This window comes from Peromyscus californicus, unplaced genomic scaffold (genome assembly GCF_007827085.1).
Source record: "Peromyscus californicus insignis strain IS unplaced genomic scaffold, ASM782708v3 Scaffold_10__1_contigs__length_136768540, whole genome shotgun sequence".
NCBI classification, from domain to species: Eukaryota; Metazoa; Chordata; class Mammalia; order Rodentia; family Cricetidae; genus Peromyscus; species Peromyscus californicus.
The window spans coordinates 136,612,840-136,626,397 of record NW_026294391.1 but is presented as its reverse complement, the minus strand read 5'-3'; the positions used below and the strand labels follow the sequence as shown (position 1 = coordinate 136,626,397).

General features: G+C 36.1%; 1 pseudogene; it reads right to left on the bottom strand.

Moving 5' to 3' along the window:
* Nucleotides 1-13,132: 13,132 nt before the first annotated feature.
* On the bottom strand, nucleotides 13,133-13,233 carry LOC128117925 (uncharacterized; annotated as a pseudogene).
* Nucleotides 13,234-13,558: the final 325 nt, after the last annotated feature.

Below are 13,558 nucleotides of genomic sequence, written 5' to 3'. Positions count from 1 at the left end.
ACTAAGCTCACGCCTCTCAATAGTAGACTGGCATTTGATAGAGGGATGTGGAGAAGAATGGGATGCTGAGATGAAGCCACACACACACATAGCCAAGAAGAATGGACAGCTGAATTAAAAAAACATCAACAATTTCCAGAATTTAAAATCCTGAATCATGACATGACACTAGTGGAATTCAGGTGTTTCTGGTACATGGACTGCTCTCACTCAATGTGAGGTTGAACTGTTGACCTTGTGTACATCCTACTTCACAAATGAGTCTGTCAGATATGCTAAGCCTATAGGCTGAAGATGATGCCCCAGCACTGCGGAGAAACCTCAGGTGACTGTCCAGACAGCTGGCTGTTTCTGTCAACTCACAAATTTTTTGGAAGTTGCTTGCATGCACTTCCTGTTTTTATTTTTGTTAGCTAATATTATTTCCTTCTTGGGTCTCTGAGGGAGTTGAAGATTAGTTAGTTATAGCTGAAGATTAGTTAGTTATAGTTGAAGGTTAGTTAGGATACATTTTGGACTTACCAAAATAGGATAGATAATGAAATTATTTTCTCTGAATTTGTCAAATACAAATGGACTAGACATTGTTTAGGTATTTATTACTTGTATATATTGTATATAGTTATTGTACTTTTGTTTATAGTTTTTCTTATATTAGTTATAAGCTTTTTCTTTTTTTCCTTTTTATTAAAATAGAAAAGGGGAAATATGGTGATATTTTATTTGTATTAAAATGTTATTTGTATGTTAATAAATAAAGTTGCCCGGGGGTCAGAGCTATTAGCAAGCCATAGGAAAGCAGGGCAGTGGTAGCGTACGCTTGTAATTCCAGCACTTGGTAGGCAGAGCTGGGTAAGTCTCTGTGTGTTCAGGGATACAGCCATTATTGGATACACATGCCTTTAATCTTAATACCAATCATGGAAAACCTGGAGGCCTATACAGACAGGCCATGAGGAGGCGGTCATGTGGTTGGGTTTACAACCAATGAGAAGGCAGGTCAGGAACTCTATATAAAGACTTTAACACAGGGGTAGCTCTGGTTCAGAGAGGTAGGACCACCGCAGGAGCAAGGGTAAGGTTTTAGCCCTTAGCTCTGACCTCTTGGATTTCTTCTTTGCATTGGTTCTGTGTTTCTTATTTAATAAGAAGGTTGGATACATCTACATCAGAGTGCAGAGCTAAGCCACTAGTTAGCCACAGAGGCCAGGCGGTGGTGGCACACACCTTTAATTCCAGCACTGGGGTGGGGGGCAGAGTCAGATGGATCTCTGTGAGTTCAAGGCCACCCTGGGCTACACAAGATTGACCCAGTCTAAAAGAGAAACAGAGTCAGTCACTGTTGGCACACACCTTTGATTCCAGCACTTGGGATCTCACACCTTTAATCCCAACACTAGGGAGGTGGAGAAAGGAAGTGATATGGCTGGGTAGAAAGAGAAATATAAGGTGGGAGAAGACAGGAGCTTGCTCCCTTTCAGGCTGAGGATTTCATAGAGATAAGAACTCTAGTGGATGGCTGCTCTGCTTCTCTGATCTTTCAGCTTTCACCTTGATATCTGACTCTGGGTTTTTATCATTAGACTAATTAGGATTCGTGCTCAGATTCTTTCTGAGCTTCACAGTCTCAGACCATTGAAATAAGATTCAGAGGAATAATGTGTGCAAATATTTCAAAACATACTAAGAGCTAGTCAAATGGTACAATGGAAATAAAGGTAATAACTGGAGATAATGATATAGTAAAGAGAACAGAGACTCTGACAATCAAACTTGGGCTTGAATCCTACCGTTCTTACTAGCTATATGGATTTGAATGTTACTTAACCTCTCTGAGTCTTTGATTCGCTTTTTGCACAATACAATAATGATGTCCAATGTATGCATGTTCCATAATGTTGTTGTTTGTCATATAGAAAGTATTTGATAATGGTCACCTCTATACTAAATCAATATATCTAATCATGAAATTGTATGGAATAAACTGTAAAGGTAAATGGGAATTTTAAAAGTACCACCTCAAAATATACTGTGAGAAAGTTGCTATGATAACAGAAGTAACATAATGGGTCTTCAAAGCAGATAATTGTATATGTTATGAAATGATGTAAAACTAAGGCAGAAGCACTAGAAACAGATGTGAGAATTGTCGAGGTTATATTTTTTGCAGAAAAAAGGATGCAACTAGATATAACCATATTACTAAGATAAAGCTAGTTATAGACAAATATTATATATTTTCTCTCATTTGTGGATCCTACATTTTATATAGTCATAAAAGATCATATATGTATATATAAAATGAAAATAGAAGTAAAATTGTCTAGAGAAACAAGGAACAAACAGATTGGGAAAAAGAAAGAAGGAGGTGTAGAGGGTATGCTCCACATACAATAAACCTATATGAAGTTTTTAAAAATAAAGAAATATTTTTTAAAGATTGATTCATTTGGAAAGAAAAACATAGCAAGTAAAAGAAGATAGCTCTCAAGTTTCCCAGTGATTAGGTAGGTAATAGTGGCATGTAGTCATTTAACAAATATTGACTGACTGCTTACCAGATTCTACAAATAAGACAATTCTTATCCATATGTATGTTATAGTGTAGTGTGGAAAACAGGTTACAACACAAAATTAATCAATTTACTTCTATCTTTCAATGAGTATTAAGAACAGAAGTAGATGGTCCTATGTAAAACTATGCCTGGGAGGTGTAGTAGTGAGTTAAAGTTTGACAAAGTTTTGAGTGAAAAGATCATTGTTGATCGTGTTAAGGTCCTGGCCCAGGGACATTTTTCAGATAAAGGCAGGTAGAACAAGAAGTTCTGCTGGAGGTAGAGAGCCCCCATGTTGTTGAGCTATTGATATAAGCTGCCAGGCCATAGGGAGACTGTGACCTCTGACCAGCCAGCAATGTCTTCCAAGAATATTATTTTAAAGTTACCATACAGAAAATTATATTTTTTCTTTGGGTGTATAGTTCTATGAATTTTAAGACATATCTAGACATATGTTAATGTAGGGAAAAGGGGCTGTCTAAAGAAAACCACCCTGACCCTGGAGCCCAGAATTAGGGAAAGAGGGCTCAGATCAGGGCAGAAAGAAACATAGTTTGGTTCAGTCAGATCAGAGCCATCTCTTCTCCTGGGCCCCAAGTCAACCCCTGGTTGACTCCACCCCCAAGAAATCATGTGTAAACTGCCCTGCCTGGTCAGTTAGAAAAAAGGCTGCTTTCTCTACCCTGGTAGAGGTAGACTCCTCCTTCACAAATAAATCTCTTTCAAAAGAGTTTTGGGTGTGAAGATCTTCATTCACTGGCATAGAGAAGATCCTTGCTGAGATGTCCCTTAGTGGATAAAACAAAGGAGAGCTGAAAGAGCAGAGGAAGGAGGAGCTGAACAGAAGGTCTTTGCTGAGACATCCCTCAGTGGACAGAGCAAGAGAGAGCTGAAAAAGTAACACTTTTCTCCAGAGCAGGAGGAGATTGCTACATTTCTGCAGGGGTTTCTCCTTTTGCAGAGTGAAGCAAAAGAAGCAGCATCTTAGGCAGGAGATGCAGAGCTCTGCTAGGAAGCCCCCTTAAGTGGTGGCTAAGCAAAGCTCAGCTGTAGCAGCTCTCTAGGAAAGGAGCAGAATTGCTAAAGCCTGCAGGGAGACCATCCCTCCATCACACCAGGTATACCTTGACTTTCCCAAATAGTCAGGATACCCCTCCCTGCTGAAGCGTATCCCAGGACACCTTCAGGGCAGAGCTGTTGTTCTGAGCAGCTCAAGGTGTCCGGGATACGCCGCCCTCCAGGGCTGAACTGTCTCCTTGCAGTTTCAGCTGTCAGAGCTGTCCTAAGCAGCTCAAGGTAGTCAGAACACCTTTCCCCAGAGTTGCAAAACTCACGTTTTGGTGCCCAAATCCGGGACCAAACCCAGAGCTGTTACAACCAACTTACTTACATTGTTGGTGTTGAAACCCGGGACCAAACCCACAGAGTTGCAACCAATTTACTTACAGTTATCACCACCACCTTAAATACCCCCCAATCCATTTTTTATAGTTACTGCCCCCATGAATAAAAGCTGACAACTGATTTTCCATCCTTACAGTCTTTTTAGCAGAATGTTATATAGATGACATGATGGTGTATGTAACTTCTCATACTAGCTTCTTTTATGAAATATAATGCCATCATCAAATTCTGTAGGTATTAATAGTTCTTACTCTTACATGGATATACCAATTTGTTCATGCATTGACCTACTGAAAAACATTTAGGTTGTTTGCAGCTTAGGGAAATTATAAATACAACTGTTGTAAACACTGGTGTTCCAACACAAATTTTCATTTCTCCAGAACAGAAAATCAGTGGAATTTCTGTGTCACATTGTTAAGTACATATTTAACTTTATGAGAAGTTACCAAAACAATTCATAGAGTTACTGTATTATTTTTCATCTTTCTAGTAATGCATGAGAGACCTAGTTGCTCATATTTGTACCAGGACTTGATATTCTTAATATTTTTCAAGGTGTCACATTGTACTTCATAAACATACAATATATACCATTGTGATTTGTGAGTTAAAACTATTTTAAAGTAAATTATGTGTGTTTATTTTTAAAGAGGAAATGTAATATACAAAGATAAAATGTACACTTAAAACCTTCACTGCTCCTCTCAACCAAGAGGTAACTTCTGGTGGTTTCACATGTATCCTTCCAGGAGTATTTAGCTCATTCATGAACATATCCAAGTATATACAATTTTTTTCAGTATTAAAATATTTTGTTGTGTTTTATATTTATTTATAGTTTGATCCATTTTGAATTAACTTTTGTAAAAAGTGTGAAGTTTACATTAAGGATTTGTTGTTCTTCCCTGTTTGCATGCTGATGTCTGATTGTTGCAAAGGGCATTGCTGGAAACAAGAGACCAATATTCTTTGTGAATACAAATTAAAAATAATAATGACAAGGGCTGGAGAGATGGCTCAGCAGTTAAGAGCACTGACTGCTCTTCCAGAGGATTCAGAGTTCAATTTCCAGCACTCACATAGCAGTTCACAATTGTCTGTAACTCCAAGATCTAACACCTTCACACAGACATACATGCAGACAAAATACCAATACACATAAAATTAAAAAGAGAAAGAAAAAAAGCAATAACAAAGTGTTAGAAAATTTCATCCATTGATATTCAAAACTAACCTAAGGAAACATGTATAACTTATAGGTTAGTAGGTCAAAAGATATGAGATCAACATATAAAAAAGTCATATGTCATATATTACTATATAATTGGAAATAAGGGGGAGGGAGTAGAGGGGAGTGGATGGGAATGGGAACATAAAGTTATATTTACAATAAATATATTGAAAATTTAGGTCTAAATTTAATTAAGACTGTAAGGGATAGGTATGCTGAAAACTACAAAAATGCCCATGAAAAAAATCACATTCCTAAACAAATAGAGAGTTATATTAGATTCACGAGTTAATATTCTGCATAGTAAAGGTATAAATTCTCCACAAACTGACTTATAAAAATAATAAAATTCTTATGAAGATCTTGTAAAGGTTTTTTTTTGTAGATATAAACAAGCTAGTCTTAAAATTATAAGATAAACAAATGAACCAGAATAGCTAAGGGAAATTTGACAATGAATAATAAAGTTGGAGCAACTAATTATAGTGAGCAACTCATTACTTTAAGAATTACTGTAAAGCTACACTTATAAAAAGAGCACGGTATTGGAAAAGAGATAAGACAAATAGGCCAATGGAGGAATATGAGGCCAGATATATGCCCACATAGATATGTTTAGTTGATTTAATTATAGTTTACTTTTCTTTCTTGAATGTTGATGTAATGATGAAGCCATCTGATTCTGAAAAATGTGTGTAGTGCACATGTATGTGCACATGTATGTGTGTGTGTGTGTGTGTGTGTGTGTGTGTGTGTGTATGTGTAGGTATTTAGCCATAAATTCCATTCTTTAATACATATATATGGCTACTCAAGTGATCTATTTATCATAAGTAGGTTTTTTGGTTCTCTAGAGAAATAGAACTGATTGAATATATATTCATATATGAATATGAATCCCACATATGAATATATATGGGATTTATCAGAGTGATTTACAGGTTATGGTCTGACTATAACAGCAATATGGAAAGTCCAAAAATCCAGTAGTTATCCATTCCATGGGACTGAATGTCTCAACTGTTCTTCAGTATATGCAGGAATCCCAAAGAAGTAGGCTCTAACACCAGTGAAGGAATGAACTTGCCAATAAGAGTGAGGACAAGTAGGCAAAGAACTAGTGCTTCCTTCTTCCATGTCCTTTATACAGGCTGCTACCAGAAGGTGTGGCCCAGATTTAAGGTGGATTTTTCCAAAACAAAAAATATGAATTTAGGGTAGATCTTCATACCACAAATAATTCAGTCATTAAAAAAAAAAAAACCTCACATGTGTACCCAGCTGCTTGGATTTTACTTAATTCCAGATAGAGTCAAGTTGACAACCGAGAATAGCCATCACAGTTATTGTGTGGAAGAGACTATTTGTGAAGGGTTCTGCATATCCTTTGACCTTCTTGATGGGTATTACAAGAATACAAAGACATGACCATTCTTTGCTTATGTTTCTTCTCTGGGTTGTTTTTGCAGTCAACAACCTAGAAGGGTGAAATAGTATATTATCCTGGGGAGAAGATCAGTGATTTATTTTAAGAATTGTAAATACTCAGATGTCAGTGTTTCCCTCCTATAATATATCCTATCACATGTATATTTATCTAGGAGACTCATGCATTCTATCAGCATCCACAAACCAACAATAGGTTGTCTTAATACCTTGCAAGTGCAGAAAAATCTTAGACAGTTTGGGCAATGAGAATGATTGAGAGCTGTGTTCATTAACATGAGATGACCAGGATTTAATGGAATAGATTTCCCATATATATCATATTCTTAAACTAAATGGGGCCAAATATTGAAAATGATAGCCTAATATGCTTTGGTTTCTCTTCACTCTCCTCTAGGTGAAAGGATGGAGACCTATTATCATGACATGAGGTGGTTAACTCTGGGATTTCTTCTGTCATGGCTTTAATGCCTGTCATTACTGAATCAAAGAATACATAATGGTAAAATAGTGTTGATAGCGAAGATATAGAACATAAAGTATAGAAAAATATTCAAAGTTTGTTTGTTGAGCTCAAGCAAGTGTTTACCTGAAACCCAACAGAAATATAAAGCTTTGGTACAGAATCTCATTCTCACTGCATATCCTGATCATTCTCTTCCCCTATATACCAAACAAAATGAATATGTTGGGAAATTAAGGGAGAGGAAAGACCCAACATTTTACAGCTCTGCTAGATATGTAGGCACTAATTTGTTGTCTGACTTCACCCCATGAGGGTGACCAAAATATTGATGACTTCAGAACAAAGCTGCTGTTGTATGTGTTCATATTTAAAAAGCACCCATTGCCATCTGGGCATTTTCTGATTTCTGTACTTCACATAGGCAAGAGACAGAACCAGCTCTGGGGTAAAGAACCAAATGGGGAAAACAAACCTTTTCTGCAATTTCAGCTTATAAATATAAAATCCTTTAGGCATAAGATTAAAATAATCAGTCCCCCCTAAGACTGTTAGCAAGACAGATTTTTCCAGCATCACAATTTATTTTTTGTTTGTGGGTTATTTATTTATTTATTTAGTGTTTTTTTTCAAACACTATATTTTGATCATATCTTTCCCCTCTTTCAACTCCTCCAAAATTCTCCCCATCTCCCAACTTCATGTTCTCCCCTGCCCACACACACACAAAAAGAAAAAATCAAGATGAACAAACAGGGCAGCCAAAGCTACATTGTCTAAAAATCCCATTAAAATAAAAAAAATACCAAAACAAAAAGAACACACACACATACACCCTCCAACACACACAATTATACAATCTGTCTTGTGTTCCTGAGCAGAGATACTGCTCTGGAATGTGGTTGATTTACCCAGTGACACTCCATTGTAGAAAACTGATTTTCCCCTTTCTAGCAGATATCAATTGCAAAAAAATTAGCATCACAATTAATTTCTAGCATAATGCTAGAAAGTGTGGTAAAGGAGAAAAAATAAATAATATGAATACAGACTGAAATGATAGAAGTAAAAGTCTGTATTCACATGATATGATCACCTATCTGTAAGATCCTAAGGAATCTACATAAAAAGCTATTTGAAATTATAGAATGCAGTGTGACGTTTCCTAGGTACTCTATTCATGTTAACCCTGTATAGAGAAGGCAATGGGCAACTAAAACAATTATTCTACCCAGGTTTTAACTAGGTGAAACAGTAAGTTATTTGGATTACTTACATGAGCATGGTCAACTCATAGACAGCTATAACACCAAAAATCCTCTCTTCCCAGCAAATGTTAACTGCTTATATATCCTTGGAGAGAGGAGAGGTATCTTGAGCCCCATGAGCCTGCTTAGTTTCATTAGCACCTCTTCTCTTCTTTAAAAAAAAAGGAATGTTAATATATTCAGTCTTGCGAGATACATGTGGGAGTGAGCTCAGCTGACCTGATTCAAGATGGCAGTGATCACATTCAACCAGGAGAAAACACAGAGTACAGAAGGCCACAAAATATAATATTAATATACAAATATCAGTTGTATCTATATATTAACGAAAAGTTAGAAATTAAAATTTAAAACACCATTTACAGAAGCAAACAAAAACATTAAACATATATAGCTACATTAAGCAAAAGATGTATAAGACTGTACACCTGAAAGCAGACAAGTTTATTGAGAGCAATAGCAGAAGCTGTAAGTAAATAAAAATATACACCATGGTCAAGAAATTGAAAGACTCGATATTTTAAATAGTTAATTTAGTTTTCTATTATTTTGTAAGAAATTGCCACCAACTAAGTGACTTAAAATGACATAACTTTATAGTTTAACAGTTTCTGTGAATGAGGCATCAAGGCATACATTCTTTGTTCATGGTCTTACCAGGATAGCTGAATTCAAGGTGTTGATTAGAGCTACAATCTCATCTGAGGTTCAGAGTACTCTTCTAAGGTTTCTGAGTACTGGAAGAATTCGTTTCACTGCAGTTGTGTGACTGAGAATCAGAGAATCAATAACACACCCCTGAAATACTAGAATAAATAGTTAAATCTGAACTTTTAAAGTTAATTTAAGGAATCAATTGCACCCAGTCACTAATGTAAGACTATGGTACAAACCTTCAGTAAAAAAAAATGACTAGGTTTGGGACATCTATTGTACAACATTGTCACAATAGCTAGTAATATTTTTTAACTTGAAATATGATAAGATGGCAAAATTTCAATGTCCTGACTTCCATATTAATTATAACAGCAGAGAGTGGTGGATATGGTTAATTAATTTGAATATGGTACTCATTACAAAGTGTTTACATATATCAGATGATCATACCATATACCTTGTATATACACAATTTTTACTTTTTAGTTATAATTTGATGAAGCTGGAAAAAGTAGGACTATAAAATAGAAGTTCTATGGGAAACAATTGTCTATCTTAAACTATCTCGTTTCAGGAACTTAGTTTCTAATGGGCGATCTAGGACTACTTTGATTAAGAAAAGTCAGCAATTAGAATTATCAAAACTCAAAGTGTGAAAAATTCTACAGAACAAACAATTGGTTTCTTCTACAGATGCATGGAAAGGAATCAAACTTGTAATTAAAACAAATTAAATAAATATATTTATTCTTAAATATGAACTGTGCTTGGATTTTGATTTAAAGCAATTATTAAAAGTACAGGAAACAAGGGAATTTGTACATTGAATTGATGTTTGGAAACATTAAGGAAAAACTATTATCTTTAGATGTGATAATATCTTTAGATACAGTTAAGATATGGATGGCTTAGTGTTTAAGAGTACTTGCTGTTTTTGCAGAGGATCTGGGTTAAGTTCCTAGCACCCACATTGGGTGACTCATAACTGCCTGAAAATCTGGCTCCAAAGCCTCCAACACCTTTTTCTGGCCTCTTGAGCACACACATGCACATACATATGTACACACACACACACACACACACACACACACACACACACACACACCATTAAAATAATAAAGGCTACAGAAAGATGGCTCACTAAGTGGTTAAAAGCACTCACTGCTCTTGCAGAGGACCACTTTCATGCTAGCACTGATATGGTGGCTCACAAATGTCTCTAACTTTGGTTCTAGGAGATTTGACACCCTCTTCTGGCCTCTGCTGGCAGCAGGCATGAAAATGGTACATATGCAGGCAAAACACTCATACACCTAAAATAAAAACAAATAAATCTTTAAGAATATAAATCTTTGGAAAAGAAATTTTTATCTTTAGATATGATATTGAGGTTATGTTTTAAAACTTATCATTATCCTTTTACAGATGTATGTTAAAATGTTTGTGGGTGGAATGATACAACTTGGTTTTATCTCAAAATAAGGGATAATGAATGAGAAGATTCAGTGGAAACAAGACTGATTTGAATGAGGTTTCTGCCTCGAGCAATGAAGTATATGACAGAACTGGTTAGTGAGACAAGGAAACCAGAAAAAGAAATAAGGAAGCCTAATGGCCTAATGGATAAGGCATTTATACTTAACCAAAAAGAAAAACAGATTTAAAAAATTTTTTTAATTGTTTGAGAATATAATAAGGAAAGAGTATTTTCTCAAAAAGGAAAATAATCTCAAATTAGGTATTAAAGTTTTTCTTATTCAGCAGCCAATCAATGGTATAGAACTCTTCCAAGCATCAAAATAAATATTCTATAGCTTCTTTTTTCCTTTACCCCCTTCAGTTATCTCTTTTGCATATGCTAATTATATAATAATAGGTTTCATTATGACATTTTCATACACGTATATAATATATTTAGGGGGCTGATGAGATGGCTCAGCTGGTAAGTACCTGCCATGCTAACCTGATAACCGGAGTTTGATTCCCCAAACTCACAGTAGAAGAAAAAAACTGATTTCTGGAAATTGTCTTCTGACCTCCACAGGCAAACCATGGTATACACATGCATACACTCACACATACATCATAGACACAATAATAGGGGTGGTGGTAAGTAGTTGCTGTGGGATATCTTTCTGTATGCTGCGAATATGTGTTGCTCTTTAAAAGTAGATTCAATAATCTATCCTTTCATCCTATCATATCTATAATATCCCCTTTTCTTCTTTATAATCAACCCCCTTTAAATAAAAATAAACATTTATAAACAATATTTTGAGAATTTGGATGTAGCTTCTCCTACTACTTCCTGCTGTGGTAATCTTATGGGGATCCTGAGAAAATTAAGAATTATAGTTAAATCTTGGTTGTAGTAGTCTGTGAGGATGGATCATCTCAGCCAATTCCTTTGAAGCTGATTTTGGATGTTAGATTATCTGGTCCATGGTGTCATCGTACACCTTTCAGGGGGTCTTGGCTGATCAAGCCATATTAACCTGGAAACAATCCACAGGTTTTCATCTTCTGTGGAAACAAAAGTAGAACCTCTTTTCCAAAGCAACATATCCTTAGACATAAAATTTGAAGTCAAGACACCTTTATATATATATATATATATATATATATATATATGTGTGTGTGTGTGTGTGTGTGTGTGTGTGTGTGTGTGTGTGTGTGTGTGTGTGTGTGTATGTATGTTTAACTCAGCAGCCTTTATAATTAAATGTCTTTCTGCATTTAAAAATTCCAAAGACAATCATGGGGCCAGACAGGACCAGAGAAACACAGGGCTGGGACCAAAGAAACCTTCCGGCTGCATTTGGCTGCCCAACGTGGAGCAAGAGTTTCCACCTAAAACCTGAGAGAACTTAATAAGAGATTCTAAAATGGAGCCCAAAACAGCTTCCTACTTCATGTCTCATGTGGGCCTGGAACAGAAAATGCCACAGTACAGAGACACTGCAGCCTTCGGGCTTGAGCACATCAAGCAGATTCTCACATCAGTACACAGAGCTGTCTCCAAGCTGAATGGTGGATTTAGCCTTTACTCATACAGACAAAAAGGTTTTATGGGCCAGCTGCATGCTACCTGGTAGCAGCATGGACCCCAGAGTTGGCAGGGTAAGCATGGCTCTCCTGAGTACCTCTGCCATATTGGGAAACTGAAGTGGGCAGAATCAGTAGCCAGGGCTTCCACTTCAATCTTAGCTACATTGCAGTTTGCAATGATCATAAAAGGATTATAGATACACAAAAGACAAATTCAGATGAAATAAACCTCTAAATGGTTTACAATGTATGTAAAAATGTATGTAGGCTTGGAAGAGGGAGGAAAAGGAGGATAGACAGTTATATAAAGAAATAAATAATTAAAAACTAAAGTCTTTAAAGAGACAGTAAAAGGAATATAAAAAATAAGCCACTTAAAGCGTATATGTGTTGCTCTGATTAGTTGATAAATAAAGCTGCATTGGCCTATGGCAAGGCAGTTTAGAGGCAGGCAGAAAATCTAAGCAGACATATGGAGAGAAGAAAGGAGAGGAGAGAGAGAGACACCAGCCACCACCAAAGGAGCAGCAAGATGCCAGCAAATCAGTAATGCCACAGCCATGTGGCAACTTAATAGAAATGGGTTAAATTATAAGAGCTAGCTAGCAAGAAGCCTGCCACAGGCCATACAATTTATAAATAATATTAAGCCTCTGAATGTTTATTTTATAAGTGTCTGCAGGATCACGGGGCCAGACAGGGCAGGAAAAATGAGGGGCCGGGACCAGAGAAATCTTCTGGCTACAAGTAGTAGTAGTAGCAGCAGCAGTAGTAGCAGTAATAAATATAAAGTGTTTTTATCATATTCACATTACCTGTTAGCCTCTGTTGTACTCCTACTCCCAGTGATCCCCTTCTACTCAGCTAGTCCTCTTACTATGTTCATGTTTTCTTTTCTCTCTTTTTTGTGACCCATTTTATTCTACTAGGATTTCTTATAAGACCCAAACTGAATGATTTTGACAAAATCATGGTCTCCTTACCAGTGTAACACCACTGAAGAAAATATGTCTCTATTCCCCAGCAACCATTAACTGCCTATAGATAACTCAGGAAAACTATGGAATGCTTCACAAATGCTATCCTTGCACAGGGGCCATTCTAATATTACCTGTAACGTTTCAATTTTAATGTTTGTGCTGCCAAAGTAAGCACTCTGTAGTTTCTTAAATGTTTCCTTGAATGGGGAACTCATTATTTTGTGATTTAAACTGTTAAAAAATTACTGGATATCTATACCTTTTATTTATCTTAAATTAGCAACTTTATGAGCTTAAAAACTGGCTCCTTTTCTGAACAAACGAGTTTCATTTCATTTTTTTATATGATAGCTTTTTGAATATTTGTAGACAGTGATCCTGCCACACTAAAACCATATTTTCAGGCTAAATTTTCTTTATATTTTTGATTTACCATCCTATCACACCTCTTGCCCCCTGGATCAATTCCAGTGTACTGATGTTCTACTTAAAGTTTAGAG